A 25,165-nucleotide genomic window follows, 5' to 3' on the forward strand; every position below is an offset into this window, starting at 1 on the left:
ATCCCTTGGATACCTGCATTACCACAGCCAAATCTCAATTTGTAGAACTTGCTGCTTCAGTGTCCTAAGGTCTCAATATTTCTTTCTCTTTTTTTAAGGATTTATTTATTTATTATATGTAAGTACACTGTAGCTGTCTTCAGACACTCCAGAAGAGGGAGTCAGATCTCATTACAGATGGTTGTGAGCCACCATGTGGTTGCTGAGATTTGAACTCAGGACCTCTGGAAGAGCAATCAATGCTCTTAACTGCTGAGCTATCTCTCCAGCCCAGGTCTCAATATTTCAAGACTTATTAAGATAAAGCCAGTTGGTAAAACGCAATATCACCTGTACGATGCTTTGAAAACTCAAAACAGTTCTTCCCAGTGGTGGCGCACGCCTTTAATCCCAGCACTTGGGAGGCAGAGGCAGGCAGATTTCTGAGTTCGAGGACAGCCTGGTCTACAGAGTGAGTTCCAGGTCAGCCAGGGTTACACAGAGAAACCCTGTCTTGGAAAAAAAAAAGAATTGAAAACTCAAAACATCTTGTTTGCAAAAACTCCATGAGAAGTTGATATCAACAGGAAATCTTTCAGTTACATATTTGATAGAGGATTAATAATTACAATAAACAACTCAAAAAACTGAGCATCAAAAAAAAAAAAAACCATTCAGATAAAACAATGAGCCATGGAACTAAACAGTGAATTCTCACAAGAATTTGCTAATGACTAGTAAGTATTTAATGGTATTCAATATCATTCCAAGATGATAGCACATGCCTTTAATCCCAGCATTTGAGAAGCAGAGGCAGATGGATATCTGTGAGTTCAAGGCAAGCCTGGTCTACATAGCTTTCTCCAGGCCAGCCAAGGCTACAGAGAGATCCTGTCCCAATAAGATAAAACAAAAGTGTTTAAGATCTTTAGCCATCAAACAAATGCAAAGTAAAATGACTTAGATAACCTGTTTTATACCAAAAAGTCACAACAAATATGGGTAATCATGTGGAGAAAGGAAAAATGCTCTGCATTGTTATTGGGAGTATAAACTGTTACAGTCACTATTTAAATCAGTGTAGTTTCCCAGAAAGTTAAAAGTGGATCTACCCTATGAGGCGACCACTCCTTGGAAAGGGCTGTAACAGAGATACCTACAGATCTGTAATTATTGCTGTGCTAGGCACAAGAGATAGCAAGTAGGACTAACTTGGATGTTCCAAATGAGTGGGTTATGAAAACATGGTACGCTTACACAGTGAAATCTTACAAATGAAATCTGAGAAAGAAAAATTAATGCAACTAGAAAATAATACACTGAATGAGGCAACCTGAGCCCAGAAAGAAAAATGGCTTCTTTTCACTCATATGCAAATCTTAGACTCACATCTTCAGAGAGCTGTGTCCAAGCTGAGGTAAGTATCAGAAGAGGCCACGTATCGAGAGAGGCGCCATGGGAGCTGGGAGGCAGAGAAGAGGTCTGAAGAGGTATATGGAGAGTAAGGCACATTCAGTGTGGAGTTAGGAGGAACACATGGGAAAGGGGGAGGCTTAAAGAGGTAGGCCAATAAGGTGAATGGGAGGCTTAACCAAAACCAAGGATATATGAAAGGCCATACAGAACCCTTCAGCTAACAGGCTGTATTTTTGAAAGAGTGTTCTCATTCATATTTCTCTTTACAATGTAGTTGGTAATTCTACCCCTGAAATGTGGTACCAATCACCCTATCAGTGAACGTGGATAAGTTTAAGAATACCAGTACCATTATAGTATGTCTGAAGTAATACCGTGTGACTTCTGAAGTTAGGTCACAATAGGGAATGCAGCACCTACCTGGCTCTCTGTTTAAGTACAGTCACTAAACCACCAATCAAAGAAAACACATGGAGAGACTCATGGATCTAGCTGCATATGTAGTTGAGAATGGCCTAGTCAGTCATCAATGGGAAGAGAGGTCCTTGGTTCTGTGAAGGTTCTATGCCCCAGTATAGGGGAATGCCTGGGCCAGGAAATGGGAGTGGGTGGGTTAGGGAGCAGGGGGAGTGGGGAAAGGATAGGGGATTTTTGGAGGGGAAACTAGGAAAGGGGATAACATTTGAAATGTAAATAAAGAAAATATCTAATAAAAAAGGAAAAAAATTAAAAGTACAGTCACCCTTGAACACCAACTCCTCTAATGTAAGTCAGACCCCACTCCTGGTACCAATTTGTGGTATTAGTTAGTATTTCTATTGCTGTGATAAAAACACCAATAACAAAAGGCAACCTGGAGAGGAAATGGTTTATTTTATCTTACAGCTCTCAAGTCACACTCCATCACTGAGGGAAATCGGGACAGGACACTAACAGTAGGAACTGAAGCAGTACTGAGGAGTACTGCTTACTGGCTTATTGTCCATGACATGCTCAGCCTGCTTTCTTATACAACTCCAGACCTCCTGCTCAGGGATAACACCTCCCACAGTGGGCTAGGCCTTCACACATCAATCATTAATCATGAAAAGGCTCTCTAAAGACATGCCTACAGGCAATCAGATGTAAGAGATTCCCTCTTCCCAAGTGGCCCTAGCCTGTGTCAAGTTGGCATAACACATAAGATCTAGCACAGCAGGTTATTTGGCAATTGTCTAATAGTCTAAGTTTCCAATATTCCAAGGCTGATTAGAATAAAGCCAATCAATGAAATCTGACCTCAGAATGATACTTTTAGAACTCTAAAACACTGGTCTGTGAAAAAACTCCATGAAATTTGAGGATCAATATTAACATTTTATGAGCTTGGAACTTTTTAGAAAAAATTAATTCTTTCTATTTTGTGTCAACTTGCTTAGAAGGGCAGATATGGAACCTATCACTTTCTCTGATACGAGGGTACACAGCAAAGCCAACAATACGGATACATGGGAAAGCCCTACAGAGAGAAACTGTACTAATGCCTGCTGGATACGGCAGGTGAGTGACTGATTGACTGACTAAGCTGGCTAGCAAGTGAGCCTGCAGAAGATTCCAGCTCTCATGCTCCCTGTCTCCTACTCTAGTGTCTGTGACATCATGGAGTGAGATAAGCCACCGCTGCTGTGTCTAATCCAAATTCATTATCAACAGGATTTGTCTGTTTTATTTCACTGAAGTTCAGAGTTGTTTATCCACCCATAATGACTGGAAAGAAATAAACATTTGCAGGTGCATTATCTTCGGCCTCATCTTGCTGTTATTCACAGAGTGACCCTTTCAAACAACCTGGAGATCATATGATCAGATCTAGGACAGTGCGGGGCTTATTTCTCCCTACTCACAACTCAACAAAGTCAAGTTGTATTTCTCTGACTAGAAGATGAAGGAGGTTCCCAAGGTCATGGATTAAAGCAAAACCGTTGGCATGCTTCTTACCTTTTTGTCTCTAGGGGGGACAGAACTTTTTTGAACACTTCCTCACACTGATAAGATCCAGGAGCTTACGAACAATGTCTTTGATTTCATGGCACCCTCCATGCCTTCCCCTTTGCTTCTAAAGAGTTGAAAGGCTTAAGAGACCAATTGTAAGTCCGGTGCCTGTTAATCTACCAGGCCTCCAGAGCCAGCAGTGTGCAGGGCTGGTTTCCATCCTAGAGATAAAAGGAAGAATACCCCATAGCATGGCATGGTGAAGAACAGGCTAGAAAGGGCACGGAATATTCAACAGTAAGAACAGAATAAAAGCTTTCCAACAACATCTGATAATCAACAGCAATTGCGCTTTAAGCCAACCTCATCAGCTACAGGTGTCCCCCTGCTCCTCCTCTGCCTGCATGTCCACTCCTTGAAGCATGCTCCTTTAGGCTCTGCTTTTAAACTCCCCTCATCTCCGAAAACTCTTGTCCCTAAAACTCCAGTTCACATATCTGTCTGTCCATCGAACATCTCTACTCATCTTAACTCACTTCTCAAGCCCATTCCTCTCTCTGCCATCCCCATCTAGTCAATGGTGATTCTATCCTACCAGCTCACAAGACAGCCACTGACAGATGTTAGACCACTCTTTCACAAATGACAGCCCACCTGCTAGCAAGTCCTGTGGGTCACATGCAAAGTCCAACCACTTCCCATGGCCCCCAAAATGACAAAGCCCACCTAAGCCAGCATCCCTTCTTGCCTAGACTGTTGTGTTTGTCTACCAACTGGGCTCTACACTTCCATGTGGCCTTTTCAGAAGCCAGAATGAATCCTTAGAATAACAAATCCAATCATGTGCTTTCTCCATTCAGAATCTTCCCGTAGCTTAGAATGCCACTCACAGTAAGGTCCAAGCTCCATGATTGGCTCCCTATGGCTCTTGTCTATCACTCTTCTCTGGCTCCGCCCACTCCAAGCTCACTGGCTTCTCGGCTGTTCATAGAAAATACCCAAGTGCCTACTGCCCTGCTGCTTTTGAATTTCTGTTCTCTCTGGCTAGAGCCCCTCTCCTATCTGTGAAGTTCACTCCTGTCCTCCTTCATTTATGAGTTCTACAAATTGAGAGGGTAGCAAGGTCTTCCGTCGACATCTATAGAAAGGCAAATAGCATATTCTAGAAACCTACACTTTTCTTTTTTGTTTTTCTCCAAAGTACTTACTGACCTGAAGTTAATTAATTAAATAATTAGTTAAGTTTTCTGTCCATCCTCCTGAGTCAAAATTTGAGTTTCAATGGGGTGGGGACTCTCTCTCTCTCTCTCTCTCTCTCTCTCTCTCTCTCTCTCTCTCTCTCTCTCTCTCTCTCTCTCTCTCGTACTGCTGACTTTCCAGTGCCCAGAATACTTTCTGCCTTATAGGAGTTGCATAAGTGGTTAGAATAGCACACCCTGTTCATGAATGAATCGGTAAGGAATGGACTCAGTCAACGACCAAGCACCAGCTGCATAGGAGGCAGAAGGCATGTGGGCTGCTTCAGTGAAGCACACATCTGTTCCATTTGGGTCCCAGCTTGCACCGGAAACTCCTCTGTGTGCAGACCAGTCACAAGACTAAAGGTTCCCTTGTCTGGGGACATAGTTTTACTCCATTCGAAGTGAACTCTTTAATGCTACAGGTCTGATTTTTAAAAGTCCACATTGTGTTTCTGTTTCCTGGTCTATTGAAGACAACAGAAGATAATTTTTCATAGGACATGCATAAAGATTAAATGAGTGTTTTCTCTCTCTCTCTCTCTCTCTCTCTCTCTCTCTCACACACACACACACACACACACACACACACACACACAATTGTATAAAAGAATAATTTGGTCTCTGCCTACTTAACAATTGACATTTATAATATGCTGATTGTAATGAATAGCTATGCTAACATACGGCCACACAATTGGCCAAACTGACTTGTTAGTCTCTGATGAAAAACACATTCTCTTCTAAAAGAAGGAATGGACAATATTTTAACACTCCACAAATGATGCTTATTTTACTTTAGCGTAGTAAAAAATGTTGAAAGGTGATACTTTAGCAATCCTTTTAGAGTGGTAATTGGGGCTCAGAGAGTTTAACTAACCTGTCAAAACCCACATTGTCATGACAATCAGAAATTAAAAAGATTTTTCTAAAAGACCAAGTCATTCTCTTTATATTTTTAGAATTAGCCTTTCTGCCAAGGGGTTTGGTCCAATGTTTCAATGTTTAATTAAAATTCATAGAAAACGAAGAATGCCTGATACGAAAGGATATGAGATTCTAGGTGAGCTGCACTGATCAGTCATTGTGTGTGGATTGGGAAAGGGTGAAGGGAACTTACGAAGGAGATACAAATCCCCTACCTCTTGATAGTGGGTTACGTGATGTATGTGTTTGTCAAAACCCATCAAAGTATATACTAAAAATATGTGCATTTCACTGTACATAAATTACATTTCCATTTTTAAAGTTTAAAGCCATAAAGGAGAAAAATGAATTAGTCTTGAATCTCAAGTAAAAAAATAATAGCACTGCCTGGGGAGCTTTTATTAAACCTTAGGGGGAAAAAACAAGAGTCAAACTCTTCCTTTGCTGGAGGGAGGCTGAAGGAAGTCACGTAAGATGAGGTTTTGGTCAAGAGTCATGTGATGAGTCAACCCACCTCAGCTGTCCCTGGCGAGGACTGTCGTGACAAGGTGAAGCTGGAAGACAATATTTGGATTCCTTATTCCAAACAGTTCTCAGGATTCTAACCTCTGGATGGTGTGGGAAAGGAGAGAGCATAAATAATAGTCACTCAGGCAGAGCATATTCCAAGAGGCAATTCAGTCAAAAATCACAAGGATGAATACTAATCTGTGAAACCTATGGATAAAAAAAATAAAGATGGGGGGCTAGAGAGATCGCTCAGTGGTTAAGAGCACTGACTTCTCTTCTGAAGGTCCTGAGTTCAAATCCCAGCACCACATGGTGGCTCACAACAACCCATAATGAGATCTGATGCCTTCTTCTGGGGTATCTGAAGTCAGCTACAGTGTACTTACCTATACTAAATAAATAAATCTTTTTTAAAAATCATAAAGATGTTTTTCACATGCCACACTTTATTTTATTTCTGTTTTTTTCTTATTTCGTGCTATTTCGCGCTTTTAAAAATTAATCTCATCTTCGGAGTACTCTGGGAGGCAAACACTTGGCTTCCAGTTGCAATGAAGAATAAACTTTACATCGGGGATAGCCACCGCAATCTATCTGAAGTCATTTCAAATGGACCTCATTCAAAATCTTGTGGCAGCTTTAGCCACACGGAACTGGGTGGTCTATTTTTGGTGCACACAAGCTCTTATTTAAGGCCAGAGAAGAAGTAGGAATAAAAATGTCACAGAGCAGTTAGAAGCCTTACGTCATTCCCCAATGGTGCCTCTCTTGAATGACTGAGTTCTCTACCTCTTTCATATTGAGGCAACTGCAAATCACCCGACCATGCAAACGCATGCAAAAGAGAGTTCACGTGGATCGTGGAAGATACTAGCTACAGAAACAACAGAAAATAAACAGCACACTCTTGCTTACCACACCAGCCTCTGACTACAACACATAAACAGTCCCCTGATGCTCTCCTCAGAGGACACATTAAACAAAGAGCCTTAAGGAGAAAAGCATTTATTTGGCTGAGAGCAACATAAAAGTTGTATGATATGAATCATAGCCTCTAAACGTGTAGGCCACAATGACCAGGTGAGGGTCACAGAACTGAATGTTGCCAAATGGTTGACAAAATGACCGGAAATTAATTTAAAATCCAACAGCAACCAACCCAATGTGCCTCTCTCTGTACCACTCAGCCACCGTGTGTATTTGGATGTCTCTGCAGTTTGGGTTCCAAACACACAACAGACACTGCCCAGAGCACCTTGGCTCAGACACAGGCCTACTGCAGTGTTCCACATATGACATGGGAGCCACTCGGCCAGACACATAGCCAGTGTAGATAGAACACTTGAAATGTGGCTAACATGACTGAAGAACTAAATTTTTAATTTCATTTCATTTTAATTTAATTTAGTTTCATGTTGACGTAGCTTCACAGGACGGATGGCAACTGCACTGGACAGTACAACCTAAGAAAATTAGCAGATAGATTAACAGGTGACACTGATCTTGTGTTCAGAGACGCTTTGGCGTCTCTGTGGCTTCCCAAATGGACTTTGGAACATAAGACTTAGATCTCTGTGACTTTGATGCGGCTATTTGTTGGAGACACCTGCTATTCCCAGGGGAGAGATTTCAGTCATGCCTGCTGAGAAGTCCGCCACAGTAACGAAATGGGCTGTGACATGTGAACACATCCTCGTCTTGACCCGAGAGACTCCAGAGCATGGCCATTCCGCGCAGTTGCTACAGCCTTTTACCCATCTGCAATTCTGAACCACAGAAATAACAAGGTCTCCCAGAGGGACCCCTGAGAGGAAAATAAAATGGGTGTGACAACCTGGCCCCTTAGGCAAGAGCACATTGGTTACCCTAGCAGCTCTGTGCTACGTTGTCTGTCTCTCCGCTGTAAGGGCAGAGCACCACAGCCCCCTAGTCTCTGCCTTCACAGCCTCTCCTGAATGAAAAGCGGCCCTTGGTGGAAAACACTTCAGCAATCTATGCGTGAAAGTCCCTGCAAATGAGCAAAGGATTAAGCTGTAATTATGAGCAAGGCCACGGAATTAGCTAGAGAAGGAATTGGGTTCTGTCGAATTGACTAGTCATCCAGCCTGGAGCAGTTACTCACGGCAAATGAGTAATATCCTGAGGCGCCTTGGTGGAAAAGGATGCCATAGCCATTTAGCAATGTCTTCACAAGTTCACAGATAAGATCTGTGCTTGCAGCTTCTGTGGGGCGTGTACGCCTTCCCTATGGGCTGTGACGTAAGGAAGAACTCTTAGAGGAGCGGAACACTACGAATACATCAGCTACTGAACAGCCTACGGAAGCACTGTCAGGACGGTAGGGATAGATGGGTAATAGAGAGCAGTTGCAACTGGAAATACTGTGGATGGCAGCGTGGACAGGGTGAGTGAAAAAGAAGGAAGGAGAGCGAAGGCACTACCAAGGATAACGAACTCCTCCGCAACAGCACCCATGAGACAGATGGCTCAGCAGGTAAAGGCACTGCCTCCGTGTCTGATGACCTGAGTTCCATCCTAAGGAGCAAAAACCAACTCCTAAAAGTTGTCATCTAACCTGTGTGTGTGTGCGCGCACACGCGCGGCTCAGATGTGTGTGTGTGGTGTGTGCACACATGCTGCGCATGCGTGCACACACACAAATAAATGTAGTCTTTAAAATTAAAATAAAAGACAGCAAGGAAGAGTAAGGAAGGAGAGCGTGACACAGCCACAAAGAGGATCTAACAGTTACTCACCTTGTTGCTGTGACAAAAACCCGAGGAGAAGCAACTTAATGGAAGAAAGTTTTGTTTGGGCTCATGGCTCAAGGCCCCATTTTATGGAAGTGGGAGGGCATGGTGAACTTAAAGCAGCTGGTGACATCATACCCACAGTCAAGAGGCAGGGAGGGATAAATGCTGGTATTCAACTTTTTATGCAGTAAAGGACCCATGGGCCCACGGAATGGCACTACCCCAGTTGAGAGTAATCTTCTCCTCTCAGTTAAATTAATCTAGAAAAGCACCTCACTGACCCTCCCAGAGCTCTGACTCTAAGGCGAGCCCTGGAATTCGTTAATGCTGAAGCGAATTGTCTGGGTTGAGAATCCCCACCAGAGATGCACCTCTGGGCATGTCCGAGAGAGTGCGTCCCTAAAGATACCTAAGGACAGAAGACCCACTCTGAATGTAGGAGATATAAATATACCCTATGTTATATTTATTAAGAGGGCGGGGCAGACATATGTAGTCTAGCTGCCTGAGAAACAGCTGTGTGTATGGGAATGGCTTGCCCGAAACAGTGACAACCTCTTTAGAAAAGTAGATAAGGACTAGGGTTTAAATACGGACACACACATGAAAGGGGAAAGGCAGGAAAAAACATGGGTGCTTGATCACTGGGGAGCTATTACATGAAATGGCTGGTTGTATTGATAAGGCTAATGTATGCTTCCTACACACATACAGATTCTTGAAATCTGTGTGTGTGTGTGTGTGTGTGTGTGTGTGTGTGTGTATGAGAGAGAGAGAGAGAGAGAGAGAGAGAGAGAGAGAGAGAGAGAGAGATCGCATTTGTGTGTGCGCGTATTCTATAGGTGTATTTGTAAATGAGAGAAAGACCCAAACTGTTCCATGAAAACTGTCACTGAGTGTATTACCCTACTCAGCACAGGTCCTAAACTGGACCAAGCATGACTACAGTTTTGAGACACTGGAACAGGCAGTACAGGTCCTAATCTTAAAGAGGAAGGACACACGAGGGCTTTGGCTCGTTCTCACCCAGTTCTTTGCTTGGTGGTGCTGTCTTGACCTCAGAACCAACAGATAAAGGGTGAGATGAGAGTAGTTGTTACCCTAGGGACACACAGGCCAGACTTTAGTGTGACTGTCCTGGCTAGTTTTTTACAGTAACTTGACACAGGCTGGGGTCATCTGGGAAGAGGAAACCTCAATTGAGAAGATGCCTACATCAGATTGCCTATAAGTAAGTCTGTGGGGCATTTCTTTGATTAGCAATCAACATGGAAGGAGTATGGAAGTGCCCCACCCACGATGGGTATATTCCCTGGGCAGGTAGTTCTGGATTGAATAAGAAACAGGCTGAACAAGCCATGGGGAGCAAGCCGGTAAGCAGCATTCTTCCATGACTTTTGCTTCGGTTCCTGCTTCCAGGTTCCTGTCTTGAGTTTCTGCCCTGATTTCCCTTCATAATAGAAAAGTTGTAAAGTAAACTAAACCCTTTAGTTTCCACATTGGCTTTGGTCATGGTGTTTCACTGCAGTCATAGAAAGCCTGAGACAATAGCTGAGGGAATTGGAATGGGTATCAGAGAGGATAAAATGGTTTTGTTGTGGGGGAAAAAAAATCTGTGGAAAAGCTTATTTTCAGGTTGTTTACTAGAAAACTAGGCTGAGTGTTTAGTGTAGTAGCCCAGGAAATCTAATAAGTAGAGGAAGCGAGTTAGTGTTCATAGTGCAAGTTTTTCAGTGTTTGCAGGAGAAGACACAGCTCTGCTAGAATGGAGAGACTTTATGGCTGGGTACACAGACCATGGCAGGAGAGCCACGGTCTTACATGCACAAGACCCTGGGTTCAACCACGAGTACCATCCAAAGGAAAGACAAGAATGCAGGCAAGACTTCAGTGGCCATCTCAAGTGATCCAGACATGTGATGTTGGTGGGCAGAGAATTATATCAACCGGCCAAGTCAGAGAGTCCAGAAACAGACTACCTACTCAAGTTCAAATTGATTTTGGAGAAAGGAGCTGAGGTAATTCAATGTGCTACAACTAAATCCACGGGGAAATATGCAGGGGATGAATCAGAAGCATAAATGCAGAGCTTCTGGGAGACCACAGGTGGCTGGGCCCGTTGGTATTGTTGAACCAGTTTCCCAGCTGCTAGTCATGGCTGGTCCAGAGACCAGATTCTCCTTTTCCTTGAGAAAATATCTTGCTAGGGTCAAACTCTTGGTCCTCCTCAATGAAAGAATATCTGGTAAGAAGCCCTATTTTTCATTTTGTCACTACTTTTAAGAAAAGATGTATTAATTTCCTATCTGAATGCCTTGCCTGTGGGTACAGGTGGACACCACGTGTCTGTACCAGATCCGCTGGGACTGGAGCGACAAGCAGCTGTGACTAGGACCTAGGTCCTCTGGAAGAGCAGCCAGTGCTCTTCATCACTGGGCCATCTCTCCACCCTAGGAAACAGTTCTGGGAGAAGAGTGGTGGCTGGGGAGTTTTTATTGCATCTTTACTGCAATAGTGGCATGCTCCAATTCAAAGAAAAGATAACGCATTTCATAAGTGCCCTTCCTTATAACAGAGCAGGAAGCTGAGACAGTCAAAACGATTCTCCCTGTGGCCGTTCTGCTTTGTTGTGCTTTATGATAAAATACTTCTGCTGTTTATAAAATAGTTATATTTTATATAGAGTTATAAAATACCCTCTGCCTAGACACCTTTCTCTTACTCTGTATTCTTACCATTGCCAGCTGCCCCCTCACTGTGCTGTGTTTAAGCTGCACCCCTGCTGTCTGCATTAGCGTCTCCTTAGAGCAACAAATGAGCTCCAAATAAATAAGGAAGCATCCAGAAACTTCCGATTCTCTTCCAGGTAGGTGCAGACATTGCAAGGATTGGAGCCAGGCTAAGCCTTGGGGAGCCCTGAGTTCTAATCCTGAGCCACTGTTTAGCTAGAGATGATTTCATCAGCCATCTCTCCTACAGGTTTTAGCCTCTGTTTCCCCATATGTAACATTTGTTCTTGTGGAAGTTAAATGAGAACATGTTAAGTAGGTCAGTTCATTGGGCCAAATAAATGAATATTTTTCTGTTTTCATAGGCTCCTCCTTAGCCAGAATTGAACATTAAACCAGAGAGCAGAGATGACAGGGCCCATGAAGAAGAAAGAGGAGGGAGAATTGCTACAGAAATGTAAAGAAACACAGTCCATATTTAGTTTCAGGCAGCCAGTATAGAATGTTTTAAGCGCACGCAGAGACACGGGGACTGGATTGAACGTGGGCGTATTTGAGGCAGAAGAGGATTTTCTAAATTCTTCTCACTCGTCTTTAACAAATCATGAAGTATGCCTGGAAGGTGACAGCCCACACTGTTACTTGATGCCCAGTAAGGAAGAAAGAGCATATGGTACCCAGGAGTCTCAAGCTTTCCACAGCTGACCCTGTAGCTGCTGGAAGACGAGTAGGAGAGGTGATCCAAGACACACACAACCGACACTGAAGGAAGGAGGGCTGCTTACTTCCTGTTTGGGGCGGAAGGGGATTGTCTCATATAACCCACAGATCCTCTCAGCTGGTGGATGATCACGTGACTCATACTTCGCTGAACTAGAACCGGAAGGAGGAACCATTGAGAAGCATGTATCAAACTCTGAGTACATCATAATTGTTCTCGTAGAGCCATTGTGCCAGAGAGAGGCAGTAAGGCACGTTCTAGAGCAACCAACACGCACAACACGGCCTCTTGATTCTCGCTTATGACCGGGAAAAATGATGAGGCTAAAACAGCTGCTGATCTATAGAAGTTTGGGTTCTGACCTTGCAAATCACTGCTATGAAAATAATACAGGGCCCAGCATATCGGAGCCTATTTCAGCCAGGCAATGTGGAAAGAGGCCAAAGATACCAGAGAGAATGTGACTTAGGATTTGAAAACATCAGGAAAAAAATCAATACGACAGAAATGGCTCGGTAGAAATAAAAGCCCTGAATTATGATTTAGAAAGCAAGGATTCTTGCCTCTTTCAAGACAAAAATGTATCAACCTATGGAGCTAACTTTTTGTCATCTCAGTCTTCTTGGGCTTTTAATAAGGGAATAGGATTAAATTATCTATGCAGAATGGGGCAAAATGGAACTTGGTGTCTTTGTAAGAAGGAGAAGGAAATGGAGAAGGAAGAAGAAGAAGAAAAGAAAGAAAACAGGATACTTTGATCTTGATCAAATCTGCAGTTAGAGCCCAAGAAAGCCCTGAGGGAGATAACAAGCCAATATCTTTAACCTTAAAAGTGGGTCAGAGGTGAATGTGAGCAGAGCCTAGAGTTGGGAAATTGCTCCGAGACCTTTGAATAAACTCATTGGTCCACTAAGCTGCACTAGACTAGAATCATTTTTATCTGTCATGGTACACCACCTGAGGCCATTAGATATTTGTTCACGTCTCCCCTGGAAAAGTCATGCAACAGTTATCAAAATGGAGAAACTGACATTTCAAATGTTAATATTAGTTGGTACACATTTAAACTTATACAGTCATTCTTTTTCTAAGACACAAACATTCCCAACCAGGAAATACTAGTTCTTAAACCTCATCAAAGTGAAGCACAATGAAGAAGCTTTACACAAACATGTAAGGTGGATACTTACCCTGCTATAACTCTGCTTGGCATTTATATAGGCCTTTGAGAAGGATGTATGGGACCTCTTTTAGCCCAGATGGGCTCAGTCCGTGGGCTCCAGGGACCTCAGGTGCTGGACAATTCAGTGGTCACCAGAGACAGGCTCTGAGCCAGTGTCTTCCCAATTACTTGTATTACTTCAGTGAGGAAAATGAAACATGAACACAGGAGTGTCAACGCAAAGGCACATTTATTACAGAGAATTTTTTTTAAGTGAGAGAGTCTCCAAAAGGACAAGTCCCAAGGGAGAGCTACCACTGGACAGTCAGATCACTAGTCATTTCTATTAAGATTTGTTAATTCTCTGGGTGTATGTCAGGCCAAGCCAGTGTGAGGCTGACACCATATATTCTCCTCTGGCCCAACAGGGGAGATGATTCTGCACTGTTTGCCCCGTGGAGGTGGGGGTCCTGCCCTACTTGTTCTGTTAGTTGCTGGCCTTGGTACATGTTGCTTTGACTGATTTTGCTGGCTATTAATCAAACTATATCCTCTTTGTTCCCCAGTTACATAATTGGCTTATTACCATTGCCTGTGCTGCCTGTGAGGAGCTAACTTCTCCCTCGGCAGGATGCCCAAGACATGTAATAACGAGCACAGTGCAGCCTCTCTACCACCACCACTCTCCTCACTTCCTTTCCACCACAATGGACTCCAAACCACCTTCAAATGATCAGAGCAGGTCTTCACACCTGCATAGGCTCCTCGCTCTCACAGGTAAGGTGATTGTCCTAGGTTCTCTTCTGTTGTTGTGATGAAACACCACGACCAAGAGCAGCTTAGAAGAGGAAGGACTTTCTTTGGCTTTCCATTCTCGGTTACAGTCCATTATTGTAGAGAAGTCAAGGCAGGAACTTAAAGCATCAAATCCACAGTCAAGAATAGAGAGAGAGAAATGCACCCATGATGTTTGTTTATTTTCATCTAGCTTTCTCCTATCTTAACTAATTCAGGAACCCTGACTAGGGAATGGTGATGCCCACAACGGACTTGGTCTTCCTACATCAATTAACAAGCAACACAATCCCCCATAGGCATGCCCACAGGCAAAACTGACCTAGATTCTCCCTAGGTGATTCTAGGTTAATTTCAGCAAGTTGACATTTAAAACTAACCATCAAAGTGTCCATCCCATCTATCTTGGCCTACCACACCTTTAAGAATTAAGCTGTTAATTATTTAGAAAGCCCTGGACTGTTCTTGGAAAACAGAGATACCATGCTAACAAATCTTTCCACTCAGCTAAATTTATTTTCTTCTAGACCAAAGGAAAATATCATCCTTTATATAAGACCCATCTTTCCTGGAGATGTAGACAAAGGAGGATGAATAAGAAGAGAATAAGCAAACTGAGTAGACATGGAGGTGCACCTGTAGTTCCAGCACTCAGAATGTGGAGGCAAGAGGACTGCAAGTTCAAGGCTACATGGCAAGTTTTAGGCTAACGTGGGCTCTGTGCCCAGACTGCCTCAAAATAAATTAGTGAATGAGAAATTATAACTTATAAAGTTCTGAAGGAAACTTTAAACTGGATAAAGTAATATAGTTGGTGTCTGGCAAGAGTGGCCAGTAAAACCTGCTAGAAGAGAGGACTTTTGGCTGAATGTCCTCAAGTGTGCCAAGATATGAGGCAGAATAGTTCCCATAGATGATTGAACTGGGCAGAGCCCAGGACCTGAGCTTCGGTTGATAGAAGAGACCCTGTGTCTTAGTCAGGGTTTCTATTCCTGCACAAAACTTCATGACCAAGAACCAAGCTGGGGAGGAAAGGGTTTATTCAGCTTACACTTCCACATTGCTGTTCATCACCAAAGGAGGTCAGGACTGGAACTCAAGCAGGTCAGGAAGCAGGAGCTGATGCAGAGGTCATGGAGAGATGTTACTTACTGGCTTGCTCAGCTTGCTTTCTTATAGAACCCAAGACTACCAGCCCAGGGATGGCACCACTCACCCACAATGGGCCCTCCCACCTTTGATCACTAATTGAGAAAATGCCCCACAGCTGGATCTCATGGAGGCATTCCTTCAAGGAAGGCTCCTTTCTCTGTGATAACTCCAGCTTGTGTCAAGCTGACACACAAAACCAGCCAGTCCACCCTGTGAACTGGAGAATTGGCTGCAGATTATGAGCAGGGAATAACCTTGCATGGATCACAGTTTAACAGTGGTTCCCAACCTTCCTAAAGCTGTGACCCTTTATGTTCCTCATGTTGTGCTGAGCCCCAACCGTAAAATTATTTTCTTTGCCAATTTGTAGCAATAATTTTGCTACCGTTATGAATCTTAATGTAAGTATTTTTGGAGATAAAGGTTTGACAAAGGGGTTGTCTCTCTCAGGTCCTACTGAATGCAAGAAGGTTCCTTCGAGCTGAAGGGGAACGATGGGATTTCCACAGAAAGATCAGTGAGGAACAAGCCAGATCTGAGTAGATCATGAGTACAAGATTTGGTTCTGCCATGTATCAGGAAAATATCCTTGAGTTTCCAGTGAGGCCCCAGCAAGCGGCTGGTATAACTGGCGGTGTGTCTGCCTGGGGTGTGACTTGGTTTCCACCCATATAATATGATGTCATATTGAGGATACTGAAGCTACTACATTCAGCTTATCCAGGCAAAGTGAGGTGGACAAAGTACATCAATTCATACATAAGGCCACCAGTGTACCACTGCTAAGTGCTTCCAAAACACAGATGCAGGGATAGCTGAAAGTAAATGCTGGCAGGTGAGGCTCCTCAACTAAAGTGAGTGTCTCATGACCTCTCTGCTTATGGTAGACGATGCATCTCTAAGGACGGCATTCAGCTTAGAACAGAAATGCCATTGTCTCTTATAATCTGTACAGCATGGGCTTAGAAACTGAATGTTTGCCCTTCCCTGGAAATTTATAAGTTGAAATGCCATTGACAACACAAGGGTTGGGGGATGGGCTTTGAGGAAGTAATTAGATGTCACCTGAGCCCCCAGAACTGTGCAATAATTTTTTGCTGTTTCAAGGGCACCCAATTTGTAGGGTTTTGTTACAGTTTCCGGACAGACTGAGATATTGAATGACCGGCTCTATTTCTTTTCAGGATAATTAACTAAAAGGAATGGTATTTAAACAATATGGCACACACGGGCCTCCGGGCACCTTAACACAAAACTTCTCACAATGTTTCATATGATTAAAATCCTTCCTTGGGAAACTCTGCCCTTCAGAGCTCAACGAGGAAGTCACAAGTGGCTGGGAAATGGATCCCAGGCTAAGCCACACTTTGAACTGACAGAGAGAGAGAGAGAGAGAGAGAGAGAGAGAGAGAGAGAGAGATCCGTGGAAACAGGAGTGTGTCAGCCGTGGGGACCAAAGGCTAACTGGTGTGAACCAATGCTCGGTTCCCGAATGTTCTCCTGAGAAAAGACTACTTTAACCTCTGATGGTGCTGGTCTCCTCCTTGCACTCTTCCTTTACCTTAGTGGGAAACTTGGTTTTTCTCTTTATATAATTTGATCTTCTTATGTCACCAAATGCCTTGTGATAGTGCATTCATTGGATCTCTTATAGGCAAGATGCCAGGAGCCAAAAGATAATTAGCTCAGCCTTCCAGGTATGTAGAAATGAGCGTGGGTTTTGTGCATCATTTGTTAGAAATACTGCCCAAATGCTCCTATCTCCATAAAATTTGCTGCAGCTGCATGTGCGCACGTGCATGTATGCATGCACGCATGCACATGTGTGTACACATGCATGATGTACAGGTGTATGCATGTACACATGGAAGCCAGACGTTGATGTTGGTGTCTTCTTCAATTGCTCTCCACCTCATTGGAGTGTCCGCTGTGGAGTGTCTCACTGATTCAGCCAGACCAGCTTTTAGCCAACCTCAGAGTCCCTCCTCTCTCCCCAACCCCAGAGCTGGATTCCCAGCATATGCTGCTCTACCCAGCTTTTGCACGGGTGACAGGGATCCCGACTCATGTTTATATAGCATACACTTTATCTGCTGAACTCTCTCCCCAGCCCGAGGAATAACACATCTTAAAGAAAGCTCTGCACAACTGGCCATAAACTCAACAGTTCACAAACAGGCACTTCTTCCTAGAGTCCAGGAGGTTGAAGGTCTGGCCTCGGGGCACTGACAGATTCCAGGCCTGCTAAGGCCTTTTCTAGGACATCACAGTCAATGGTGGGAGAGCTACCTGTGTGTCCTTCTCTTTTGGTTGCCCCCCGTCCACAATGCCTCAACTCTCAAAGGCCCTGTCTGCAAATACCATCCCATCAAGAGTCAGAGTTCAACACATGAACCTTTGGGGTAAGTAAACATTCAGGTAGAAAAAGTAGAGAATCAACCAACGCTCATGAGCTGTTTTCTCAGTCAGGCATATTGCCAAACTCTGAGGATGCAAAGAAGTTTGAGATCTAAGGGAACCTGCTCAAAGAGGAGAAGGCAAGTCTTACATTGAGCAATATAAATAAACAAACAAATAAATAAATAAATAAATGTGTGTGTGTGTGTGTGTGTGTGTGTGTGTGTGTGTGTGTGTGTGTTCTCCAAATTGTGGCCAGCTGAAAATTTGTTAGAAATTAAAATTCAGCCCCCACACAACCCCTCTTAAATCACACATGGCTAGTGGAGCTGGCTGCCATCATACCCGTGTGGTTCTGGTATGCATAGGTGTTTGTAAACGAATGGATTAACAAAGCATTCCTTCCTCTAGAATAAATGGAAAGAAGCAGGAGAAGAAGTGGAGAGAGGATAGGCCTGGGGTTGGGAGGAAGTTGCTGCAGTTTGTACCAAAGCACAGTTGAGATGAAAAGAGAAGAGGGCAGGAGGGGAGGGAAGGAGAGGTAGAGAGAGGAGAGGAGAGAATGCTGCTTCCAGATGATAGCCTGTCTCAAAGACCAAGAATTAGCTATGTGTCTCTCTTTGTCTCCAAGACTCCAGCTCTATCTGTCATCTTCTCACACTGGGTCTAGGATTCTCTTCCAGAACCCACACTGTGACAAATTGAAAACCACAGTTATTAAACACCTGCTTGTTCATCACGGTGGACTTAAGGATGGACATGGAGGTCACATCTTAGCATATGGTCTGTCTCCTCTTCATTGAAGCTGTTGGCGCCCTCGCTGGCACAGTAGAGTGTGTGCTGAGTCAGCACCAGTGTGAGAATTTACCGAGCACTATGTGGTGCCAGCCGGTCCATCTGAGGTTTCTGGCAGAGAGGAACCTCAAGGGATTCTGGAGAAGACAGATGTCTTCAGAACTTAAAGTTACAAGAAACGGATGGATCTAAACGCCTGCAAAGTTTCCCTAATCGAAGCTGACTATGAATGAATAACCTAAATCAACCGGGTTGTGCCTGTCCTTGCTTCGTGGAGTGGTTGCTCTTCATTGACAGGCAAAAACCTTCCATTTATTCATTCTACTACAGATGGTTGTGAGCCACCATGTGGTTGCTGGGATTTGAACTCTGGACCTTCGGAAGAGCAGTCGGGTGCTCTTACCCACTGAGCCATCTCACCAGCCCCCGTCGTTGGGAATTTTAAACAATCCTACCCCAATCATCATTCCACTACTCAAGAAACTTGGTCCCAGTGCAGATTAGCTGGGAGATAATTGTATTTTGTTTTTATTCAACTCCAACCTCCAAGCAAATGCTAGAAGCTGACTCACATTTTGATTATAGTAAAAATGACTATTGCCAGTTAATGGAACATTACAACTTGAGCATAAATCATAACATCTATGGAATGAGCAAATGTCTTTTTTCAATTTTTCCTTTAATTCTTGAATTCATTAAACATGAGTTATAAAAGTTATTGTGAATGTTTCTTTAGGAAGAAGAGAATAGGAAAGAGACTCCATCCCTTCTAAAGGTCATTTTTACACACACACACACACACACATGCTCACACCCTACTTTGAAACCCTGCATTAATTTATGCATGTGGAAAGAAACAACAATCTAAGAAGTCAACTTCTGCAAGACTACATTGATGAGGCTTAATCACCACCGTAAGTCAGGATTTACAGAGCACAAGAAGAATCAGCAGCAATTTCCCTACCTACTCTCTTTGTTCAGGCTTCGGGTAGGCCAAAGACATTCATTGTGAAAGGTTCCATGACTAGTTTTCCCTTAATCAAATCAGAAATGCAAACTCTCTTCCCTGATAGCACAGAGCCAGAAGATATGATCTTCATTTATAGAAAAGACTATGGATACATGCATGAGAACATTCTATAAATCTGGGCCAAATAGTATTTTAAGACATCAAGAGCTGGTAAGAATTTGTATTATATTTAATTGCACATTACAGTAAAATAAAATTGCTAAGAAGTGAGGGTATAAATAGTCGATTCCTGTTAGTTTATCATAGCCTAGCCCATCGGGCTGCCCAGAAGTTACATCTTCGAGATGTTCTCTGCATAATTTGAATATTTGAGGAGATGAAGGTCTACATCAAGAAGATAATACCCGGGGCAGGAGAGATAGCTCAATCTATACAATGCTTGCCACCCAAGGACTTGACTTTGATTCTCCAGCACTCATGAAAAAAAGCCAGTCAAGAGGGCACCAGCCTTTAATCCTATTTTTTGGAGAGGCTAAGCAGGATTCTGGGGGTGCACTAAGCAGCTAGTCTAGCAGCCAGTGAGCTCCAAGTTCAGGGAAAAAAAAACCTACCTCGAAAAATAAACTGGGGAATGACTGAAGAAGAGATGCAAATGTTGACCTCTGGCCCCCACACTTGCATGTAAATGCATATATATATATATATATATATATATGCATACACAAGCACATACAAAAGAGAAAGCTTGCAAACTATAGAGACAGTAACCTCACCGAACACCAAATGATAGAAAGGATATGGAGACACGAGAAACTAAACTTCCCACTTTAGGACGCTGATCATTTTCTATAAAGCTAAACACACATTATCTATACTGTGGCCCAGTCATCTCAGTCATAGGCATCTATCCAAAAGACTGAAGGTAAAACTGGGTGCGTTGTGTAATATTCCCATGGCGGAAGTGGTCCTCTGCGAGGACATGATTCAACCCGTGAGAGGTCTGCCTTCACAAGCTAATCACACCCTCCACGGCCCACATCCTAACCCCAGTGCACTGGGTATTCAGAGTCTACGAATGAACATTTCCAGAAAGAAACAGCATCTTTGCATTGAACCTTCTGCAAAGCTGACGAACTGATTAGGACTTAAGTTATTGTGAAGAAATTGGAATGTTACACATCCAGAGCCTAATTATCACTTCTCTTGGGCTATCTTTAGCCCCTTAGTAGCCATTCCTCACCCACCTCTCTGTCTGATCTAATATCTGTGTGACTATCAGGTGAAATTTTTTGAATATATTGGTTTAGCAGACCCGTAGCTTTTATTAACACAAAAGCTAAGGAGCCACAGGGGGCCAGGTGCTGGCTCACACATTATTCTGGCTATGTCTACAAGGGTGTTTTGGAATGAGGTGGATGAGGGGGGTTGCAGGTCCAGCTCCATGCCGGAGCTTCATCTAGATTAACATTCGACTGGATGGACTCAATACAGCAGCCTCCTCTCCTTCATGGAGGTGAGAGTCATCTAAGCTGAAAACAAAATATTGGGTTTTGACAGGAACTGGAAGGCCTGGGTGATACATGAAGCTGATCTTTATATGGAGGGGGAAAAGAGTTCCTGCTGCCTGGCCGTCTTGATCTGGAGCCTCAGTGAAGAAGCACCTCTCAGGGTCCCCAGCCTCTTTTTGACCTGGAACTGTAATGTTTACTTCCCTGAGTTTCTAGGTTGCCTGTTATAGATCTTTGAACTCATTGTCAGTCTCCATAAATAAGCCTGTGTGTGTGTGTGTGTGTGTGTGTGTGTGTGTGTGTGTGTATGTGTGTGTTTGTGTGTGTGTGTGTTTGTGTGTGTGTGTGTGTGTTGGTATGTGTGTGTGCAGGCACATGGGTGGAGGTCAAAGGTCAGTCTTTCCCTTTCTCCTTGTTTCAGAGGCTCTCTTGTTCTTTGTTTCTGCATACGCTGGCTGGACCTTGGGTTTTCCCAGAAATTCTCCTGTTTCTGCCTCCTGTCTCCCATGGGGGCACTCTGGGATTACAGATGGGTGAACTGCATCCGGCTTTTTCATGTGTTCTACAGATCTGAACTTGGGCCATCATCACAGACTTGCATGGCAAGCACTTTACCTACCAAGACATTGATACAGCCTTCGCCGATTCTTTTTAATGAATCTATCTACCCCTCTGTATTTGGTGCTATTTCTATAGAGAACTCTCACTACTACAGACATGGTGGTAAAGCAGGGTAAACCCGGAACAGGAAAAGTGGTCCTGGGGTAATACTTCCTGGGTATGTGGACTTCCTGGTCCAGAGCAATGATGAAGTCACCTGAGGTTTCTAAGATTACCCTATGTAGTGATTGGATCTTAGATTCTGACTCATCTCCAATTTATATCCCAACCATTTAATGATTTTTCATTTCCCCTAGACTTCTCTTTTAAAAATCTGACAATTCTGGGTAAGTTTTCCAAAAGCAACTCCAGGGTCATTGCAACTAAAAGCTTTCCATAGACAGGTTTCTCCTAGGGGATTTCTTTTGTCTATTCACCACAAGGCCAATTGTCTATGTTTATTAAAAAAAATACATCAGATTGTTTATTCCTTTCTTTTCTCCAGAGTGTTGTCCTAGCAACAGAGAGAACTAGAGCATAGGTCAGCTGCTTGACTCCTGTGCACACCCCTAGACTTGTCATGAGGTGGCACACTACAGAGCACCATACACTTTGCCAGGTAAAATTCTCTCAATCTCTAGTCACTGGGGCCTTTTATGAGAGGACTCGATGGCACCTCTAAGGACAGCCATCTCAAGAGCTGGGGAGTAGGGGCCATCATGTCAGGGGTGATTTAGGGATGAGAGGACGGGGTCTGGTGCCATATAAACAAAGAAGTGAATACTAGAATCTCTGTTACATGGATCACAACAACAAGTTTATCGTGGAAAGTAACTGTAGAGATTATCTGTGCACTGTGCAAAAGTACTCACCTGTCCATAAAAAGCTGATTGGTCAATAAGCTGAGGCAGGATTAGGAGGTGGGGCATCTGGCATCAGAGAGAGTTAGGATTCTGGGAAATAGTTAGGTGAGGGGATTCACTCTTAAATGCTGGAAGAAGAAGGTTGCATGAAGCTGAAGGAGAGGTAACTCGCCATGTGGCATGACTTAGACCAGTTTAAACAGGATCATTTAGTTATGTGCTAGCAGAAAGGAGCCAAAGGCATTTCTTCATAAGAATTCAGCCTCAGAGTCATTATTTCAGGGAACTTGAGTGTGGGTGAAAATTATGAAGTTACCGTAATTTTTTATTTCCCTGTGGTATATCTGAAGTTCAGAGTTTAGTAACTTGTTCAAGGTCATTTTCTAGTATTTTATATAAACCATGCAGCACACCATCTTTTATATCCAACTTATTTCATTCAGCATGATTTTAAGATCTATTCATGTTGTTGACTTATAAACTGAGTTATTCAGTGTCAGAGATGGGCCCATTGCATTGGATATCCCATAGCTTGCTATCAATTCACATAGTCATGTACAATTGGGTGATTTACAGTTTGGGCTTATTACAGTTAAAGGTGCTGTGGCTAGTCATGTATACAAAGGGGTATATAGCTTTACTTTTATTCTGTATTTTGTTGTACTGTGTATACTCTGTGTTGTGTGTGCATATTCGTGTATATGTGCATATAAGTGTACATGTGGAGCCCAGAGGTTGATGTCAGGTGTCTTCAATTCATCTCCACCTTGCATTTTAAGATAGGGTTTCTCATTGAGCCTGTAGCTAGCTCATTAATTCAGGAAAGCTCTTGGGTGGGTTGTGCTCAGAGCTGCCTTTTGGTCTCCTCATCAAAAGCCCCTAGAGGGTAGAGAAAGAGAGAACCCACATTCAGCAATGGTAGACTGTGATCTATAGTGTGTCACTTCATGGCAACTCTAGGGCACAGACAGGAGTCAAGCAGCCCACCTGTGGTCCAGTTCTCTCCTGCTGCTAGGACAATACTCTCAAGAGAATAGAGAAACAAACTATTTGATTTAATTTCCTTATAAGCATGCCAATAACTGACCTGGTGGTGAATATACTGAGATTTCCTAGGAGAGCTCCCCCCTTAAGGATCCCAGTGCACTCCAGGGATCCATCTGTCTTTGCCACCTCAACGCTGGAATTACAGATGTGAACTGCCATGCCTGGTACTGTGGATCCAAACTCAAGTCCTTATGCTTGCATGGCAAGCAGTTTTTGGAGTCATCTTCCCCACCCAGGGATGTGTGTACAACTTTGAGGTACAAATATCTAGCAGTGAAGATGGGTGGTGTTTTTAAAGAATGCCCATGACAGATGTTGCCTGTCCAGGTCCTGATGTTAGCGTTAGAAAATACCATGATATATGTTCCCAGTTCAGTTGGGTATTTGATCCAGTGCTTTATCTTGTGTTTTGGTTTTGTTATTGTTGTTAGTTAGTTAGTTTGTTTGTTTGTTTGGAAAGTCAACCTTGTTTCTTCATAAGACTTGTCTTACCAATAATATCTTCCTGTCTTAGCCTCTCTTGCAGCTATGATTTGCAGACCTGGGCCACCATGCTCAGCTGGTGCTATTCTTAAGAAATAAATTAATAGACAAAGGACAATATTCAAAGTCAGAAGACCATGTCAAGCTCTGAGACACAAGTGTACAGTCTAGATGTATATTTTTTCTTAACTTCATAGTGTCTGCCTGTGCTGGGGCACAGAGTGGGCCTCAGGCAGAAAGTAGCCCCCTCAGATCCTCAGATCCTCACCCATCCCCCATCTGGAGGTTTCATCAGGAGCTTCCCTCCAATGCAAAACAAGACAGAAGACACAAACCTACAAGCAGCTAAGCATCCGGTGTCCCCAATTATCCACTTATCTCTACCCTAAACCCAAGGAGACAGGAGCGAATAGAGGTGGCACTCCTTGCTCTCTAGCAGGTACAATCTATGTCCCAAACAACATACAGATTAAGATCATTTAAAACAATGATGAGCTTGGGGAGGGGGGTGGCGCACGCCTTTAATCCCAGCACTTGGGAGGCAGAGGCAGGCAGATTACTGAGTTCGAGGCCAGCCTGGTGTACAGGTGTACAGAGTGAGTTCCAGGACAGCCAGGGCTATACAGAGAAACCCTGTCTCAAAAAAAAAATGAGCAATATTTGGACAAAAATAGTAACAGGAGAATGCCCATGCTTGAATGTATGAAGGAAACTCAAAGAGAGAAGAATTACAGAATTGCCAGCGAAAAGGTCCTAGGAGCCATTTGTGTTGTTTTCTGTTTGTTTGTGTGTTTGTGTTCGTTCTGTTTTTAATTAAATTATCAATAATCTACACTTATGTCTTAAGAGGTGGCACAGTGAGCTAACTTACCTCTGCTGTCTAAACTTAATGCAGGCAAAAATAAAAATCTTAAGACAAGGTGGGTTCACACGGCATTGGGAATGAGGCTGGCAGGCTCTTGGACATTTCGGGGGGCACTGTGAGTGCACCTGCAGTGAGCTGTTGAGAAATGAATCAGCGAAGTACTTCTAGCAAGCAAGTAAGGACTTCCTGGTTTGGTTTGGTTTTCTTCTGGGAATTTAACTTTAAAAAAAAAAATGGCTCAAAATTCATTAACAATCTTGGTGCCGGGACCGTCTGAACTGTTT

General features: G+C 43.4%; 2 long non-coding RNA genes across 15 annotated transcripts in view; one reads left to right on the top strand and one right to left on the bottom strand.

The window, feature by feature from the left end:
- Positions 1-25,165, bottom strand: part of Gm29154 (predicted gene 29154) — a 40,749-nt gene that overhangs the window by 14,015 nt on the left and 1,569 nt on the right. For 4 of the 14 annotated variants that reach the window (NR_168113.1, NR_168115.1, NR_168103.1 and 1 more), the window contains exon 3: positions 6,046-6,139. The exons of 3 other annotated variants lie outside the window; for them this stretch is intronic. This is a non-coding gene — a long non-coding RNA (predicted gene 29154). Of the gene's footprint in view, positions 1-1,368; positions 1,462-3,372; positions 3,588-6,045; positions 6,140-13,434; positions 13,604-25,165 lie in introns of all 14 variants that reach the window. 7 more of the 14 variants (NR_168124.1, NR_168125.1, NR_168110.1 and 4 more) reach the window with 5 other exon arrangements.
- On the top strand, positions 11,552-15,165 carry Gm32797. The gene is made up of 3 exons (XR_379794.3): positions 11,552-11,660; positions 13,973-14,183; positions 14,729-15,165. It is a non-coding gene; the product is annotated as a predicted gene, 32797 (long non-coding RNA).

The sequence above is a fragment of the Mus musculus genome, chromosome 9 (genome assembly GCF_000001635.26).
Source record: "Mus musculus strain C57BL/6J chromosome 9, GRCm38.p6 C57BL/6J".
Classification (NCBI taxonomy): domain Eukaryota; kingdom Metazoa; phylum Chordata; class Mammalia; order Rodentia; family Muridae; genus Mus; species Mus musculus.